This window comes from Lissotriton helveticus (genome assembly GCF_964261635.1).
Source record: "Lissotriton helveticus chromosome 1_1 unlocalized genomic scaffold, aLisHel1.1 SUPER_1_unloc_32, whole genome shotgun sequence".
NCBI classification, from domain to species: domain Eukaryota; kingdom Metazoa; phylum Chordata; class Amphibia; order Caudata; family Salamandridae; genus Lissotriton; species Lissotriton helveticus.
Window position 1 is genome coordinate 2,124,889 of NW_027611673.1, and position 15,344 is coordinate 2,140,232.

The following is a 15,344-nucleotide window of genomic DNA, read 5'->3' on the forward strand; positions in this document are numbered from 1 at the left end:
CTATTAGGCATAGTTCTGATGAAAATACCAGTATATTAAGCATGCTGCAAATGTAGTTAAACCTTGGACTACAACCATGTTCCCAGTTTAGACTCGTCCCCACAGCGACGATTGCCATTTGATCAATTTAGTGAAATCCCTGTGCATTTGATCAGTCAGTGCAGTCATATTGTCTTTGATCATCATTGGAAATCAATACTTATAATATTTCATCTTTGTGTCGATTTACCGAAATGGATGTGCACGGAGGGCTTCCCTCGTGGTATAGACCATCAAGGGCCAGACTTCACTTTTGGTCCATTTCCTTCTGTACCTGGAAAATACTGTAAAGTCTGATATGGTGAACCTCGGTGCTGACAGCGAACGTTTTGGAGAGGGTAAAGTGAGGAGTATGATGTCCGCATACAGCTTAGTTTTCAGGTCGCCGGCTATGATTTCAGTTTCCCAAATGTCTTTTGTGCAGCATATGGTGAATGTGAGGGGCTCTATGGCTATCAGGAAGAGTGCCACGACCAATGTGCTTCTTTCTCTCCCTTTCCCTTTTGCCCTTCTCCACTTCTTTTCTTGCCTGCCATCTGTTTGTTCTCATCAAAGTGCGCACTTCACATTATATGTTGTATGCATGCTCAGAATTGAGATTTCCCTAAGTGTAAATATTCAGAAAAGCTCAACTAGTATGCATTTTCTCCCTTGCTTTATCAGCATCCACATTAAACACAGTTATAAAAGGACTACACTTCCCAGAGACCATTGGAATTCATGACTACAGAAAACTGCACCTGGTGCACCGTCATGGCACACTAGATCTCTTAGTTAATCCTCCCATGCGTACAGCAAGTCCTCTTCTCTGATCATAGGCATTGAAAACAAGATGCATAGGCTTTTCTGTTTTCAGTTTCTATAGGTTCTAAATTGTGTTTTTTTCAGTACTTTGCTAACTTTAACTTTTTTTTGCTCTATAAAAAATCACAGGGCAAGTGAGTTTATTTCCTTCTCTTGCTTGTACCTAATTTCTAATATCCATCTATCTCCTCCTTACAATTATTTTTTAATTTGTTCTTTCAGGTAATGTTTCAGTGTTTTGCTCACCTCCAAACCTTTCGCATTTCCTATCGATCTCTTTCCAGCAGTCTTGTCCCAGGATGTGCAAGATGGAGGTATGTTTGCATCTTATTATCTCATAAATATTTGATTGCATGTTTTATTCTTGTCAAACGTCAACAAGAGAAAACTCTTTGACCAATATTGGTTGCAGGGACCATCAATTACATAATATATGTGGCAGATGTAGAGCACATCATGGTTGAGAAGCATTTCCAGTTACATCAGTGTCAGAGCTAGATCTACTAACCCCTTCCAAGCCTTGGACATAACGGTTACGTCCAAGGTTGTGGTGCTCCGGTGCCAAGGATTGATCCATTACGTCCAAGGCCCACTATTTTGAAATCCAGCTGCCCAAGGCACTTTTTTCCAGTATACTGACAATCGGCATGCATGGCGTGCTGACTTCCTTATAGTGAAAGTGAAATTAGCTGATCGGTTCATTTCATTTTCACTGCCTATATGCTCTTGGCACCGCAAGAGGGCGATCCCCTAGCAGGGATCCACCACTAGACACCAGAGAGGGGGGATTGGCTCCTTCGTCAAGGGCCTTTGCTCCCCCATAATAATTTGGCCATATTCAGTCTTTCTGCCCCCTCCCCCCGGGGAGGTGGGGCGGAAGGCACACTATACACCAAGGAATCTTTTTATTTTTTACTTAGGGGTGCGGACTTCCAAAAATGAGCATTATAATGCCCCCAACTGTCACAGAAAGCTAACTAGGCTCCGGGGATTATTGTCTTTTTTCTAATAATAGAGAGGTGAAGGCTGCCCACAATGGGCATGTCTATGCCCATACCCCAAACGCAACAGTGACAGTCTGCTTGTCCCTCTGGGAGGTAGATGGGGATTGTTAGACCTGCCATCCTTGGCGTGGGTCTCCCTTTCCATTTTCATTATGACTCCTACGTGTATGACCTATTTTTGTGCTGGACAAGATGCTCTGAGCACTGTGCAACTGCTGATCAGTGCCACAGTGCAAGTGCTCCTTCTGATAAATATGACATCTTATATTCGTATCTGACCCAGTGAAACTGGTAGAGATCCCAGACGAGTTTCCCTGAACTCAGGAGTTCGTAATGCATTCTTTTAGGGGAATGATTTTTAGACTCGGAGCTTGGAAATAGCACTTTTAGAAAGTGACTATTTTCTTACCCAAACCTTGCTGTGTGCTGCCGAAGATGTGTAGTCAGATGTCTGGGAAATGTGACAGGGTCTGGGCCGTCTCCAGAGCCTGGTGTTAGCTGGCTGCATTTAGATGGGAGGGGTGGCGTCGTTTCTGTTGAGCATCCTGCCTTCCACAGTGCCGGCCCCACTTCCCGCTGAGCGTCTGGCGACCCTGCCTCCCTTTTTCAAAGGAAAGAGGTGTCATCTGGCAGGAAACACCCACAACAAGGACCTAGGTACCGGGGAACCCCCTGCCGGATCAAACAACTTCAAAAGACCCCTATTGCCCTACATATAGGGGCCTTTTTGGCTGTAGATTAGATTGATTTGGACTAAGAAGAACCCTGCTGAATTCGTCACGGCTCACACCCTACGAACCGTACCTCCTGTACTCATCGCATCTTATCTGTTGAGCCCTGCTGACATTGTCGTTGCTCACACCCTACGAACCGTACCTCCTGTATGCATTGTATCGCATCTGACAAGCCCTGCTGACTTTGTCACGGCTCACACCCTACGAACCGTACCTCCTGCACGCATTGCAACGCATCTGACGAGCCCTGCTGACTTCGTCGCGGCTCACACCCTACGAACCGTACCCCCTGTACGCATTGCATCACATCTGACGAGCCCTGATGACTGCGTTGCGGCTCACACTCTACGAACCGTACCCCCTGTATGCATTGCAACGCAACTGACGAGCCCTGCTGACTTCGTCGCGGCTCTCACCCTACAAACCGTACCTCCTGTACACATTGCAACGCATCTGCGAGCTCTGCTGACTTCGTCGCGGCTCACACCCTATGAACCGTAACTCCTGTACGCATTGCATCGCATCTGACGAGCCCTGCTGACTTCGTCGCGGCTCTCACCCTACGAACCGTACCCCCTGTACGTATTGCATCGCATCTGACGAGCCCTGCTGACTGCGTTGCGGTTCACACTCTACGAACCGTACCTCCTGTATGCATTGCAACACAACTGACGAGCCCTGCTGACTTTGTCGCGGCTCACACCCTACAAACCGTACCTCCTGTACGCATTGCAACACATCTGCGAGCTTTGCTGACTTCGTCGCGGCTCACACCCTATGAACCGTACCTCCTGTACGCATCGCATTGCACATCTACAGCCCAGCAGTATTTCAGCGTGGCTCGTACGCCACCTACCGACATCTACAGCCCAGCAGTATTTCAGTGTGGCTCGTACGCCTCGAGCCGAACATCAAGTACGCCTCGTACCAACGTCTACAGTCCAGCAGCTTCTCATCGCGGTTCCCCAGAACCGACTCGTACTATCGAACACATCGTACCAGATGATTCCACATCGACTCCATGTCGACTGTGAGTATCCGAGTCGCCCCAGCCACTCGAAACCGAACTGAACTGAGTCTTGTTGCAACGCACTTACAATCATCTTTTTCTGCTAACTTATTGTAGATTCTTTTTTACAGTTATTGGCCTGAGGATAAAGATTTTATAAAGAACACTATATTTTCATATACAACTGGTGTGGTGTCCATTTGTAGAGTGTCAAGATATTACTGTACATGGTCATAAATGCGTCATGCCTTTCCTCGAAGATAAGTCTAACCGCTCGGTAACACTACTAAGGGGGTAACCTTCTACCCTAACTAGAGGAGGTGGGTCCCTGCTTGGACTGAAGTAACTACCTCTGCCAACCAGAGACAGCCAAATCTAACAGGGATTATTACCCCCGATCAGCCCCCCCAGGAGGGCAGAAAGCCCACTAGACGCCAAGGTTTTTTTTCCCTCTCTGAAAGAGGAGTGGGGGCTTCCCAGAATGGGCATGCTAATGTCTCTACACCCCAAAACTAAAGGGACAGTCTTTCTGTCCCTCCCTGGGGCAGATGGGGGTTATTACCCCTGATCTCTGCCCCCCGGGGGAAGCCCACTAGACACCAGGGATTTCATTTTTATTAGAAAAGAGGGATGGGGGCTACCCAAAATGGGCAAAGCCATGCCCCCACCCACAATTATAAAAATGGAAGTCTTTCTGTCCCTCCTCAGGTTTAATTGAGGGTACTAGCCCCCGCTATGCCCCCATGGGGGCAGAAAGCCCACTAGGCCCCAGGGATTTCTTGTTTTTAATATGTATGCCAATGCCCCCACCTCCAAACAAAAAATGGGATAGTCTTTCTGTCCGCCTTCAGGGGCAGATGGGGGTAATTGCCCTTGATTTGCCCCCGGGGGCAGGAAGCCTATTAGACACCAGGATTTATTTTAATAAAAGATAGGTGCGATGCTAATGCCCCCTCCCCCAAAGGGGCAATAGCCCCTGATCTGCTCCCTGGGGGGCAGAAAGCCCACCAGGAACCAGAGAAATGTTTATAGGCTTAGGCTGGGCCGGTCCCCTTTTTGTGTGAACAAATCTTTGCTGCTTCTGTCCCCCTCCACACTCCTGGGGGCAGATCAGCAATATTTTTAGGCTAATCTGCTGAAAACCTCTAGACACTAGCTTCTGTGTGTGAACTGGAGTGCAGCTGATGGTCGGTGTTTTCTGGCGTTTGGCTGACTGTGTGTGAACCTGCATTTTGCTGGTGGTGTGTGTGGGCTTGCGCTTAGCTGGCAGTGTGTGTGCACTAATGCTTGGCTGGCAGTGTGCGTGGATTGTTGCTTGGCTATCGGTCTGCATGGATGGACCATGTCTTGAGGTGTGTGTGTGGACTACAGCTTTACTTGTGGTATGTGTGGGCTATCACTTGGCTGGCGATGTGCGTGGATGTTGTGTTGCTGGTGGTTTATATTGATGGTGTTTGGCTGCTGGTGTGCATGGATGCCGCATGGTTGGTGGTGTGCATGGATGGTCCTTGGCTGCTGGTGTGCATGGATGGCGCATGGTTGGTGGTGTGCATGGATGGTCCTTGGCTGGTGGTGTGCATGGATGGTGCTTGGCTGGTGGTGTGCATGGATGGTGCTTGGTTGGTGGTGTGCATGGATGGTCCTTGGCTGGTGGTGTGCATGGATGGTGCTTGGCTGCTGGTGTGCATGGATGGTGCTTGGTTGGTGGTGTGCATGGATGGTGCTTGGCTGGTGGTGTGCATGGATGGTGCTTGGCTGGTGGTGTGCATGGATGGTGCTTTGCTGCTGGTGTGCATGGATGGTGCTTGGTTGGTGGTGTGCATGGATGGTGCTTGGCTGGTGGTGTGCATGGATGGTGCTTGGTTGGTGGTGTGCATGGATGGTGCTTGGTTGGTGGTGTGCATGGATGGTGCTTGGTTGGTCGTGTGCATGGATGGTGCTTGGCTGGTGGTGTGCATGGATGGTGCTTGCCTGGTGGTGTGCATGGTTGGCGCTTGGCTGGTGGTGTGCAAGGATGGTTCTTGGCTGGTGGTGTGCATGGATTGTGCTTGGCTGGTGGTGTGCATGGATGGTGCTTGGCTGGTGGTGTGCATGGATTGGCTCCGCTGGTGGTGTGCATGGATTGGCTTGGCTGGTGGTATGCATGGATGGTGCTTGGCTGGTGGTGTGCATGGATGGCGCTTGGCTGGTGGTGTGCATGGATGGTGCTTGGCTGGTGGTGTGGGTTGCGTGAAACCTCCAGCGTTTTGCTACCCAGAAGCTCCTGCAAAACGTCAATTTAGATAAAAAGTCACACTTTCCTCACATTTCTGTGTGGAAAAGTTGTGGGATCACCGTGCCGGCACAAATTTCACACCACCCAGCGTACTCCTCAGTTTCCTGATAAAAATGATACCTCAATTGTGTTGGTGCCCAAAACAGAGAACCTAAAAACTTATAAAATGAAACACTGAGGGGGACCAAAGAGGGTCCAAAAGGGCTTTTTTTTTGTATATAAGTTATTAGGCTGACTCTGCTTTGGGCACCCACACAAGTGAGGTATCATTTTTATCAGGAGACTGAGGAGAACGCTGGGTGGTGGGAAATGTGTGCCGGGCAGTGATCTCACAAACTTGGCACACAGAAATGGGAGGAAAATGTGACCTTTTGGCTAAATTTGAGATTTGCAGGGGATTCTGGATAAGACAACTTTGGGAGATCCATGCATGCCACACATCCCTGGACTCCACCAGGTGTCTAGTTTTCAGAAATGTCTATGTTTAGTAGGTTTCCATTGATGGCATGCAAGCCAGGGCCCAAAAACGCAGGTGCTCCCAATCTATCACAAAACAACCTATTTTTGCGAAGGGAGTTTTTTACCAAGCCCTCACACACTTCCTACCACCCAAAGTTCTCCCAGCTCTCCTGATGAAACTGCTACCTCACTTGTGTGGGAAGGCTAAGGGCCTGCGACAGGGAGTGTCCCAAAACACATTGTGAAGACATCAAAATTATTTATCACAAAATTACCTTGTTTTGCAATGTGGGCATCTGCATTTTTGGTCCCTGGCTCTGTGGCTATTTAGGGAAACCTACCAAACTCAGACATTTCTGAAAACTAGACACCCAGGGAGTCCAAGGATGTGTGGTTTGCATGGGTTCCCCAAAGTTGCTTTACCCAGAATTCCCTGCAAATCTCAAATTTAGCTAAACAATTAAATTTTTCTCACAGTTCTGTGTGGGTACACCATGCTGGCACAAATTTCCTACCACCCGGCTTTCCTCTTGGTCTCCCAATAAAAATTATGCCTCACTTGTTTGGGTGGCCAAGGGTCTGCGACTTGGAAAGGACAAAAACGTAGAGACTGAGGAAATAGCACCGCAAGCTCTAAGCACCCTATTTTAAAAAAAATTTTTTTAGGCGATTGTGCATTGGATACCCAAACAAATGAGGTATCATTTTTATTTTTTAAGGGGCACTCTGGGTAGTAGGAAATTTGTACGGGCATGGTGATCTCAAACAGAAATGTGAAGATAATATAATTTTGATTAGCAAAATTTGAGGTTTGTAGGGGATTCTTGGTAAGAAAACATTGGGAGATCTACGTAAGCCATACCTCCCTGGACTCTCCCAGGTGTTTTTTTTTTTAGAAATGTCTGGGTTTGGTAGGTTTCCCTAGATGGCTGCCAAACCTGTGACCAAAAGCACAGGTGACTCCCTCGCGAAACCATATCTTTTTGTGATCAATCATTTTGAAGTCTCCACAGTATGTTTTGGGCAATTTCCTGTTGCCTTGTTTCCCTTCGTGCCGGCTGAACTAGGGTCTAAAATCCACAGGTAGGCACGTTGCGAAAGAAGGGTCTGTTTTCCTTGCAAAAGATTATGTGACCACATTTCTTTTATTTTGGGCCATTTCCTGTTGCGGGCTCTAAACCTACCCACATAAGTGGGGTAACAATTTTATCGAGACACTTGGTGGAATGCTGGGAGGTTGGAAGTTTGTGGCTCCCCACAGATTCCAGAACGTTCCATCACAGAAATGTGAGGGAAATGTTTTTTGTTTTACAAAGTTTGAGGTTTGCAAGGGATTCTGGGTAACAGAACCTGGTGATAGCCTCACAAGTCACCCCATCCTGGATTCCCCTGGTTGTCTAGTTTTCAAAAAATATCCATGTTGCATTTTGACCCATTTACTGTCACAGGCTTTAGGCCTACTCACACAAGTGAGGTACCATTTTTATCAGTAGACTTAGGGGAACCCAGAATAGTAGAACAAGTGTTATTAGCAGCTGTTTTTCTAGGCATTTCTGCCTTCGAAAATATAGCACAGTGGGTAAAAAAGACATTTTGAAAAATGCCCCCTAATTCACATGCTGGCATTGCTACCCACAAATTCAGAGATGTGCAAATAACCACTGCTTCAAAACTCCTTATCTTGTTCCCAATATGAGAAATACCTACGTTTCTTTGATACCTATTTTTCTCTCTTTATATTTTACCAAATGAATTGCTGTATACCCAGTACACAATGAATAACCATTGCAAGGTGCAGCTCAGTTATTGGCTCTGGGTATCTCGGTTTCTTGGTGGACCTTCAAGCCTGATACATCCCCGCTAACAGAAGGGTCCTGCAAACATAACGGTATATTGCTTTAAAAATCTAGCATAGTTGGAAGAAGTTAAATGTAGGCACAAATGACTGTTGTTTTGAACTCATTTTCAATATTTTTTTTTATTTCAACTGTTACTTTCTATAGGAAAACCTTGAAGGATCTACACAATTTGACCCTTTGCTAAATTCAGAATTATGTCTTTTTTCATAAATCTATTGCTTTCCGGGATCCATTATTGGTTTTACACCCATTTGTACCACTACCTGGAAGGCGGTTGAAAGCACAAAAAATAGGAACATAGGCTATTTCCTAGTAAAATGCCAAAACCTTGTAGAAAATGTTGGTTTTCTGACAAATGTCTGCCTGTCCCTGAAAGCTGGGAAGATGGTGATTTTAACCAAAAAAGGGAGTGGCACAGGGGGACAAAAGGCCTGGCAGTGAGGGGGCTAAGGTAAAGGGTGATCACAGAGCAAGGAGGATGGTGAGGACTATCAAACAGGCCAATCCTAATAACAGACAGTGCGTCAATAAAGCAATACATTATAAGGAGGTAGGTGTAAGGGGGAGGCTGCCGGGAACACGTAAGTGTAGATCAACATAATGTCTAATCCACGCAATCTGCCGGCGTGGCTCCCGGCCCCACTGTCCACAGGGGAACAGAGACCGCATGAACAGGAGGATATACATCATACTTGGGTACAATTGTACATGCACCAACTCACACAGGCTGCAGTGGCAGGCCTGTAGTCAGAGTTTGGAGGGTCCCTCATGGGTGGCATAACACATGGTGCAGCCTATGGGGGTCCCCTGGAGTACCTAGGCCCTAGGTACCTAGTGCCATATACTAGGGACTTACTAGGGTACACCAGCAGCCAATAAGGAATGTACCAAGGTACTCACCATAGCCAATTTAGGAAGGAAGCACAGTGACTGGGGTCCTGATTAGCAGGATCTCAGTCAGACTAGTCAGGAAAAACAGTATGACACCAGCAACAAGTGGGGATAACCATGAAAGCAGATCCTACTTTCCCACATCCTCACCCATTCTCCCCACTCCTCTAGTGAGTAGCATGTGTAGTGTGTTATCCTCTGCTAGTGCACAGTGCAGGACAGTATGCAGCCACCTCTTAGTGTCCGGCACAGAGGCCGCTTTCCAAGACATTGCTATTCGTCACTTGAAAAGTATGTATGCAAGGTCTATGAACCTGTGTAAGTGTTTGCCCTCCTTTGCTTTAGGGTGAAGGCCTAGCAGGCAGGATTCAGGGGTAGTTGACAGTGTATGGTCTGTGAGTTCTGCTATGGTGGCTGTAACCTCAAGCCATGACACCTGTAGTGGTGGGCACTCCCAACCATATGTTAGAAGCCAGCATCAGACAGTTTACAGCACGGACACTCTGGTGTCGAATCAGGAAACGCACTCTTGATACGGTGGGGGTAGAGTTAACTGTAATGTGTGTAGTTTCATTGAGTGAATTGGAAACGGGGGTTCCAGGACACTTGGCTAACATGTTGTAGCGCCTGTATGCATGACTTGAGCGGTTGCGGGAGCACAGCGTTCATCTAGCCGTTGCAGTCCCCCGTGTGCAGCTGGTGAAAGGTCGATGGTCGGCATTTAAAACACCTTCCTGTTGCTCTGTTCTTCAAACAATCGTTAAAGATTGGCTGAGGTGGAGTGCTCAGTGCTGTGTTATTGGAAGCCAGCATCCTACTTTCCGCTTCTATATCTCTGAATATTACTGAGCTATAAATGTTTTATTTCTGTCTGATCTGGGCCTGCACCCGCTCTACATGTCATAGAGGGAAAGCTCCTGAGGAATTATCACACACGCTGCTAGTTTCAGGCTCTTCGATCAAAATGCAGTAACAATCTACTATCCCGCCGCCTCACCCATCACTCGTTGACTCTGTCCCTGCCTTGGACCGGTAGTGAGCTCAGCTGCTTTAGGTTAGGTTTGTGCTGTACAAATACCACATGCATAGCACCTTTTTCAAAGGAAGGACACTTTGGTGACAACAAACTTTACTGCTGCATAACGCAGTTGAGATAGTAAAGAACCTTGGTGGCATGCAGCACGCTTTGGATCATTTGGCGGTGCATTTCACACTGTGCCTATGGCATTTTGTGTGTATTTGAAAAGCAGTGCTAGGTTTGTGGCCATTTGTGAAAGCTGTGTAGGGACTGTGTCATTGCCAGGCATGTGTGAGAGTCGCAGAAGGCACTTTATCTTTATCTTATGTGCAGCGTGCCCTGTTGTGGTGCATTCTCCATCTTGTGGGAAGAATGAGCGCACCTCAGGATTGTACCATTAAAGGTGGCCACAGTGATCTGTACAGGTGATGTTGAAAAGCGTGAGTAGGAGGAGAGACCTATGAAAAGTCATGGGAATTACGTGGTTGGAAAATATTGTTCGCAGATTTTGTGCTGGAAATGGAATGTTGAAAGCAGGGCTATGCATGTGAGGTACAGGTGAATACATTTGAGAACAGGCCCTACCTTGTATGGAGGGCAGCAGAGGTGTAGGATATATGAACAGAGCAGTTTGACTTAAGAGATGTTTTTAAGAGAGTGTTTCGGGTGCTGAGCATTGTCCAGGGGTGAAAGGGTGCTAACAGGCTTGGCTTTGGCGTACCATCTGTGCTCTTGCTATGCTGACGCAACACAGCTGTCAACTAGTGGGCCGCCACTCCTCGTTCAGCTGGGAAACTCCCACCCAGGTGGATAATACCGACAAACTTAAAAATATATGTGAGAGAAGTAAAACCACAAAGTAAATACAATCATTAAACTGCTGCTCTACTGCATATTGTGGGTGTAGTGGATGAAGCCAGGCACCTCTGCGAGCAGCAATATTTGATTCATGACACAACACTCTGATGTCCACCCTTCGGTCTCAAGTCTTCCTGATCCATCTCACATCTCTTACTCAAAGAGCTGTTCTTGTTTTACAAAACCTTGACCATATGCCTCTACTTAAAGCTGTAACTAGTGTATGAGTGCTATGCGAGCACCCTTCTTTTTACTAACTTACACATGAACAACTTTGCTGAAATAAGTAAGATGTGACATAGTCAAAGAAACATTTATGTAAATTTCTGTGTATGGTTAAATATGCCTTCATAAGTTTCAAAAATGGTAATCAAGAGATATCTATACAATCTATAAAAAATTGTGTGTGCACATTCCGTTATTTTTCCCTTTAAGTAATTTGAAATCTTTTTACATCTGACAGAAAACAATCTTTGATTGTACGAAATATTTCAAAATAAGGAAGATAACACTGTAAATCTGCAAAGACGAAGTCTGAAATATTGAGTTCCAGTATTCAGGAAAACATAAGTGCCGTCAGAGCCAGCCGGACCCGAACATAAACTGAGACATCCTGAAAGAAGGGACAAGGGACACGAGAAATTCAGTTATTCCACGAGTCTCAGCTGTGCACCTCCATGCTTCAAAACGAAGAAATAACCTCCAGAAAATGAAGACAACACTTATAAACCTCCTCTTGTGTAAACATGTCCAATAACAGCTTTGATCATGAGGTCGGTATGAGGTGGTTACAACAGTGCTCTGCTTCCTTAAATAATACCAAGTCACCATTCTGTGCTAAAGGTGCATTGCAAACTGTTTCAGGCCAATCCACAGCAACCATTGAAAAGCACAACGGAGTGGAGTCAGACAAGTGAAGGTTAAAAGAAATAAGGGTTCTGCTGTCTAAAATACAGAGCACTGTCCCAGTGTGCACCGACCAGAAGGACAAGGAAGCATGCAGAACCATTATCCAGTCTAAAGACACAATCGCCCACGAAGAAGCCTTACACACGTTATGAGATTGGAAAGTAGTTGGTGACCATTGCACTTTATTCTTTAATTGGAAAACAAACGTGCAAAATACGACTCATACAGGGAATGCAAGAATAACACAAGTGCTTTATCAGTCATGTTGGCCTTTCAGGAAGCACAGTCAAGGGATGTAAACACGTATATACCAGAGACGCTAACCAAGAGAGAAGTCTTAGGCACATGCAGTGAGGGCTTTAGTTTGTCATCAATATTAAAACCCCATCAGCAAGCACACACAGGGAAAAAACTATTCAAATGCACTGAATGTGTAAAGAGCTTTATTCAGTTATCAGGCCTAAAAAGACATCAACGAACACACACAGGGGAAAAACCATATCATTGCACTGAATGTGTGAAGAGCTTTAATCGATTATCACACCTAAAACTGCATCAGCGAACACACACTGGGGAAAAACCATTCCAGTGCAGTGAATGTGAAAGAAGTTTTAGTGATTCATCAACATTAAGGAAACATCTGCGAACACACACAGGGGAACAACCATTCAATTGCAATGAATGTGGGAAGAGCTTTATATATTTATCAGGACTAAAACGGCATCAGAGAACACACACAGGGGGAAAACGATTCCAGTGCAGTGAATGTGAAAGTAGTTTTAGTGAATCTTCAACATTAAGGATTCATCAGCGAATACACACAGGGGAAAAACCATTCAAGTGCAGTCAATGTTTGAAGAGCTTTAGTCGATTATCACACCTAAAAGAGCATCAGAGAACACACACTGGAGAAAAATCATATAATTCCACTGAATGTGTGAAGAGGTTTAATCAAATATCACACCTAAAACAGCATCAGGGAACACACACTGGAGAAAAACCATTCCAGTGCAGTGAATGTGGAAGAAGTTTTAGTGATTCATCAGCATTAAGGAAACATCTGAGAACACACACAGGGGAGAAACCATTTAAGTGCAGTGAATGTGGAAAAAGTTTTAGTAATTCAGCAACATTAAGGATTCATCAGCAAACACACACAGGGGAAAAACCATTTAAGTGCAGTGAATGTATGAAGAGCTTTTGTCAATCATCACACCTAAACCAGCATCAGAAAACACACACCGGGGAAAATTAATACCAGTGCAGTGAATGTGAGAAGAGGTTTATTCGATTGTCAGACCTAAAACAGCATCAGAGAACACACACTGGGGAAAACACATTTTTTTTTTTTTTTTTTTTTTTTAATCTTTATTTCGGTCATAGAAAGACCATAAAAGATGTACAAGTGATTTACATCATAAAACATTTGTAATTATAAAACACTCAGGATTAAAACTAATTACTAAAACATTTATAATACCAGAGGGTTAGTGGGGAAATGTAGAGATATTTCATATAGCCTTAGCATTCTTGATGATTAAGGTCCGGGTTCGCCACATTGCAGTCAAAAATTTAGCCATTGCAAACACAGTAGGGGGTGCTAGATCTGTTTTGAGGACTCTATAAGCGGGGGCAACAGTTCTAAAACCCAAATTCCTTAGGTAGGGGACCAGCCAGTACCTCCTAGGACGATTATAGGCTCTGCAAAACAGGGCCACATGGAGGTCACTTTCCATTTTGTAATTACATGCAGGGCATGCCCCTGATTCCGAATTACCTTCCCAGGATTTGGTAAAGGCTCTAAGTGGGAGACAGCCATACCTCCATTGCATATAGATTTTCCGGACATACACAGGTGTCATACTGTCCAGTACATATTCAGGGCTGTAAGAGTCTTTTATTTTAATAAAAACATCAGATAATGATAACCCATTCAAGTGCAATGGATGTGGGAAGAGCTTTATATATTTATCAAGACTAAAACTGCACCAGAGAACTCACACAGGGGAAAAATCAATCAAGTGCAGTGAATGTGAAAGTAGTTTTAGTGAATCTTCAACATTAAGGACTCATCTGCAAATACACACGGGAAAAAACATTCAAGTGCAGTGAATGTCTAAAGAGCTTTAGTCGATTATCAGACCTAAAGCACCATCAAAGAACACACACAGGAGAAAAACCATATAATTGTAGAGAATGTTTGAAGAGGTTTAGTCGATTATCACAACTAAAACAGCATCAGAGAACACACACTAGGGAAAAACCATATCATTGCCATGAATCTAGAAGTAGTTTTAGTGAATCATCAACATTAAGAAAATATCAGCGAATAAACACTGTAAAAACCATTCAAGTGCAAGGAATGTGACAATGGATATATATATATATATATATCCAGGTCCAAAACGGCATCAGAAAACACGCACAGGAATCATTCAAGTGCAGTGAATGTTGAAGTAGGTTTTATGAATATTCAATATTAAGTATTGATCAGCGAACACACACGGGAAAAGCCATGTCATTGAAGTAAATGTGTGAAGCTCTTTTGTCAACTTTCAAAGCTACAAAGACGTCAGCCTCTCTTCAGAAGAGTGCAGGATCAATAATGACGGTTGCAGAGCTAAAGCTGTGCGATAGCCAGGCGAGCACACTTCAGAAGAGTATAGCATCAATAATGAAGGTCACAGAGCTGCAGCTGTGTGATAGCCAGGCCGAGCACACTTCAGAAGAGTGCAGGATCAATAATTAAGGTTGCAGAGCTGCAACTGTGTGATAGCCAGGCCGAGCACACTTTAGAAGAGTGCAGGATCAATAATCAGGGTCACAGAGCTGCAGCTGTGTGATAGCCATGCCGAGTACTTCACTTCAGAGAGTGCAGGATCAATAATGAAGGTCACAGAGCTGCAGCTGTGTGATAGCCAGGCCGAGCACACTTCAAAGAGAGCAGGATCAATAATGAAGGTCGCAGAACTGCAGCTGTGTGATAGCCAGGCCCAGCACTCTTCAGAAGAGTGCAGGATCAATAATGAAGGTCACAGAGCTGCAGCTGTGTGACAGCCAGGCTGAGTACTTCACTTAAGAAGAGTGCAGGATCAATAATGAAGGTCACAGAGCTGCAGCCGTGTGATAGCCAGGCGAGCACACTTCAGAAGAGTACAGGATCAATACTGAAGGTCACAGAGCTGCAGCTGTGTGATATCCAGGCTCAGCACACAGTGTCAGTTCAGCAGATACAGATTATTAATGAATGTCTCCAACCCTCATGCTGTGTGATGGACAGGGTGAGCACTCTGCTTCTCTTCAGGAAAGTGAGGAATCATTTATAAATGTCACTGAGCCGCCTGTTGTGTTATAGTCAGGCTGAGCATAAGACTTTTCTGCAGAACAGTAGGGGATCATTAACAAAAGTCACAGAGCCTCACACTATTTGATAGCCAGGCAAAATCACCATTTTACATTCTTGGAGGACAAGTCCTAGATGGCTA

General features: G+C 45.3%; 1 pseudogene; it reads left to right on the forward strand.

Moving 5' to 3' along the window:
* Positions 1-11,416: 11,416 nt before the first annotated feature.
* Positions 11,417-13,594, forward strand: LOC144805906 (uncharacterized; annotated as a pseudogene).
* Positions 13,595-15,344: the final 1,750 nt, after the last annotated feature.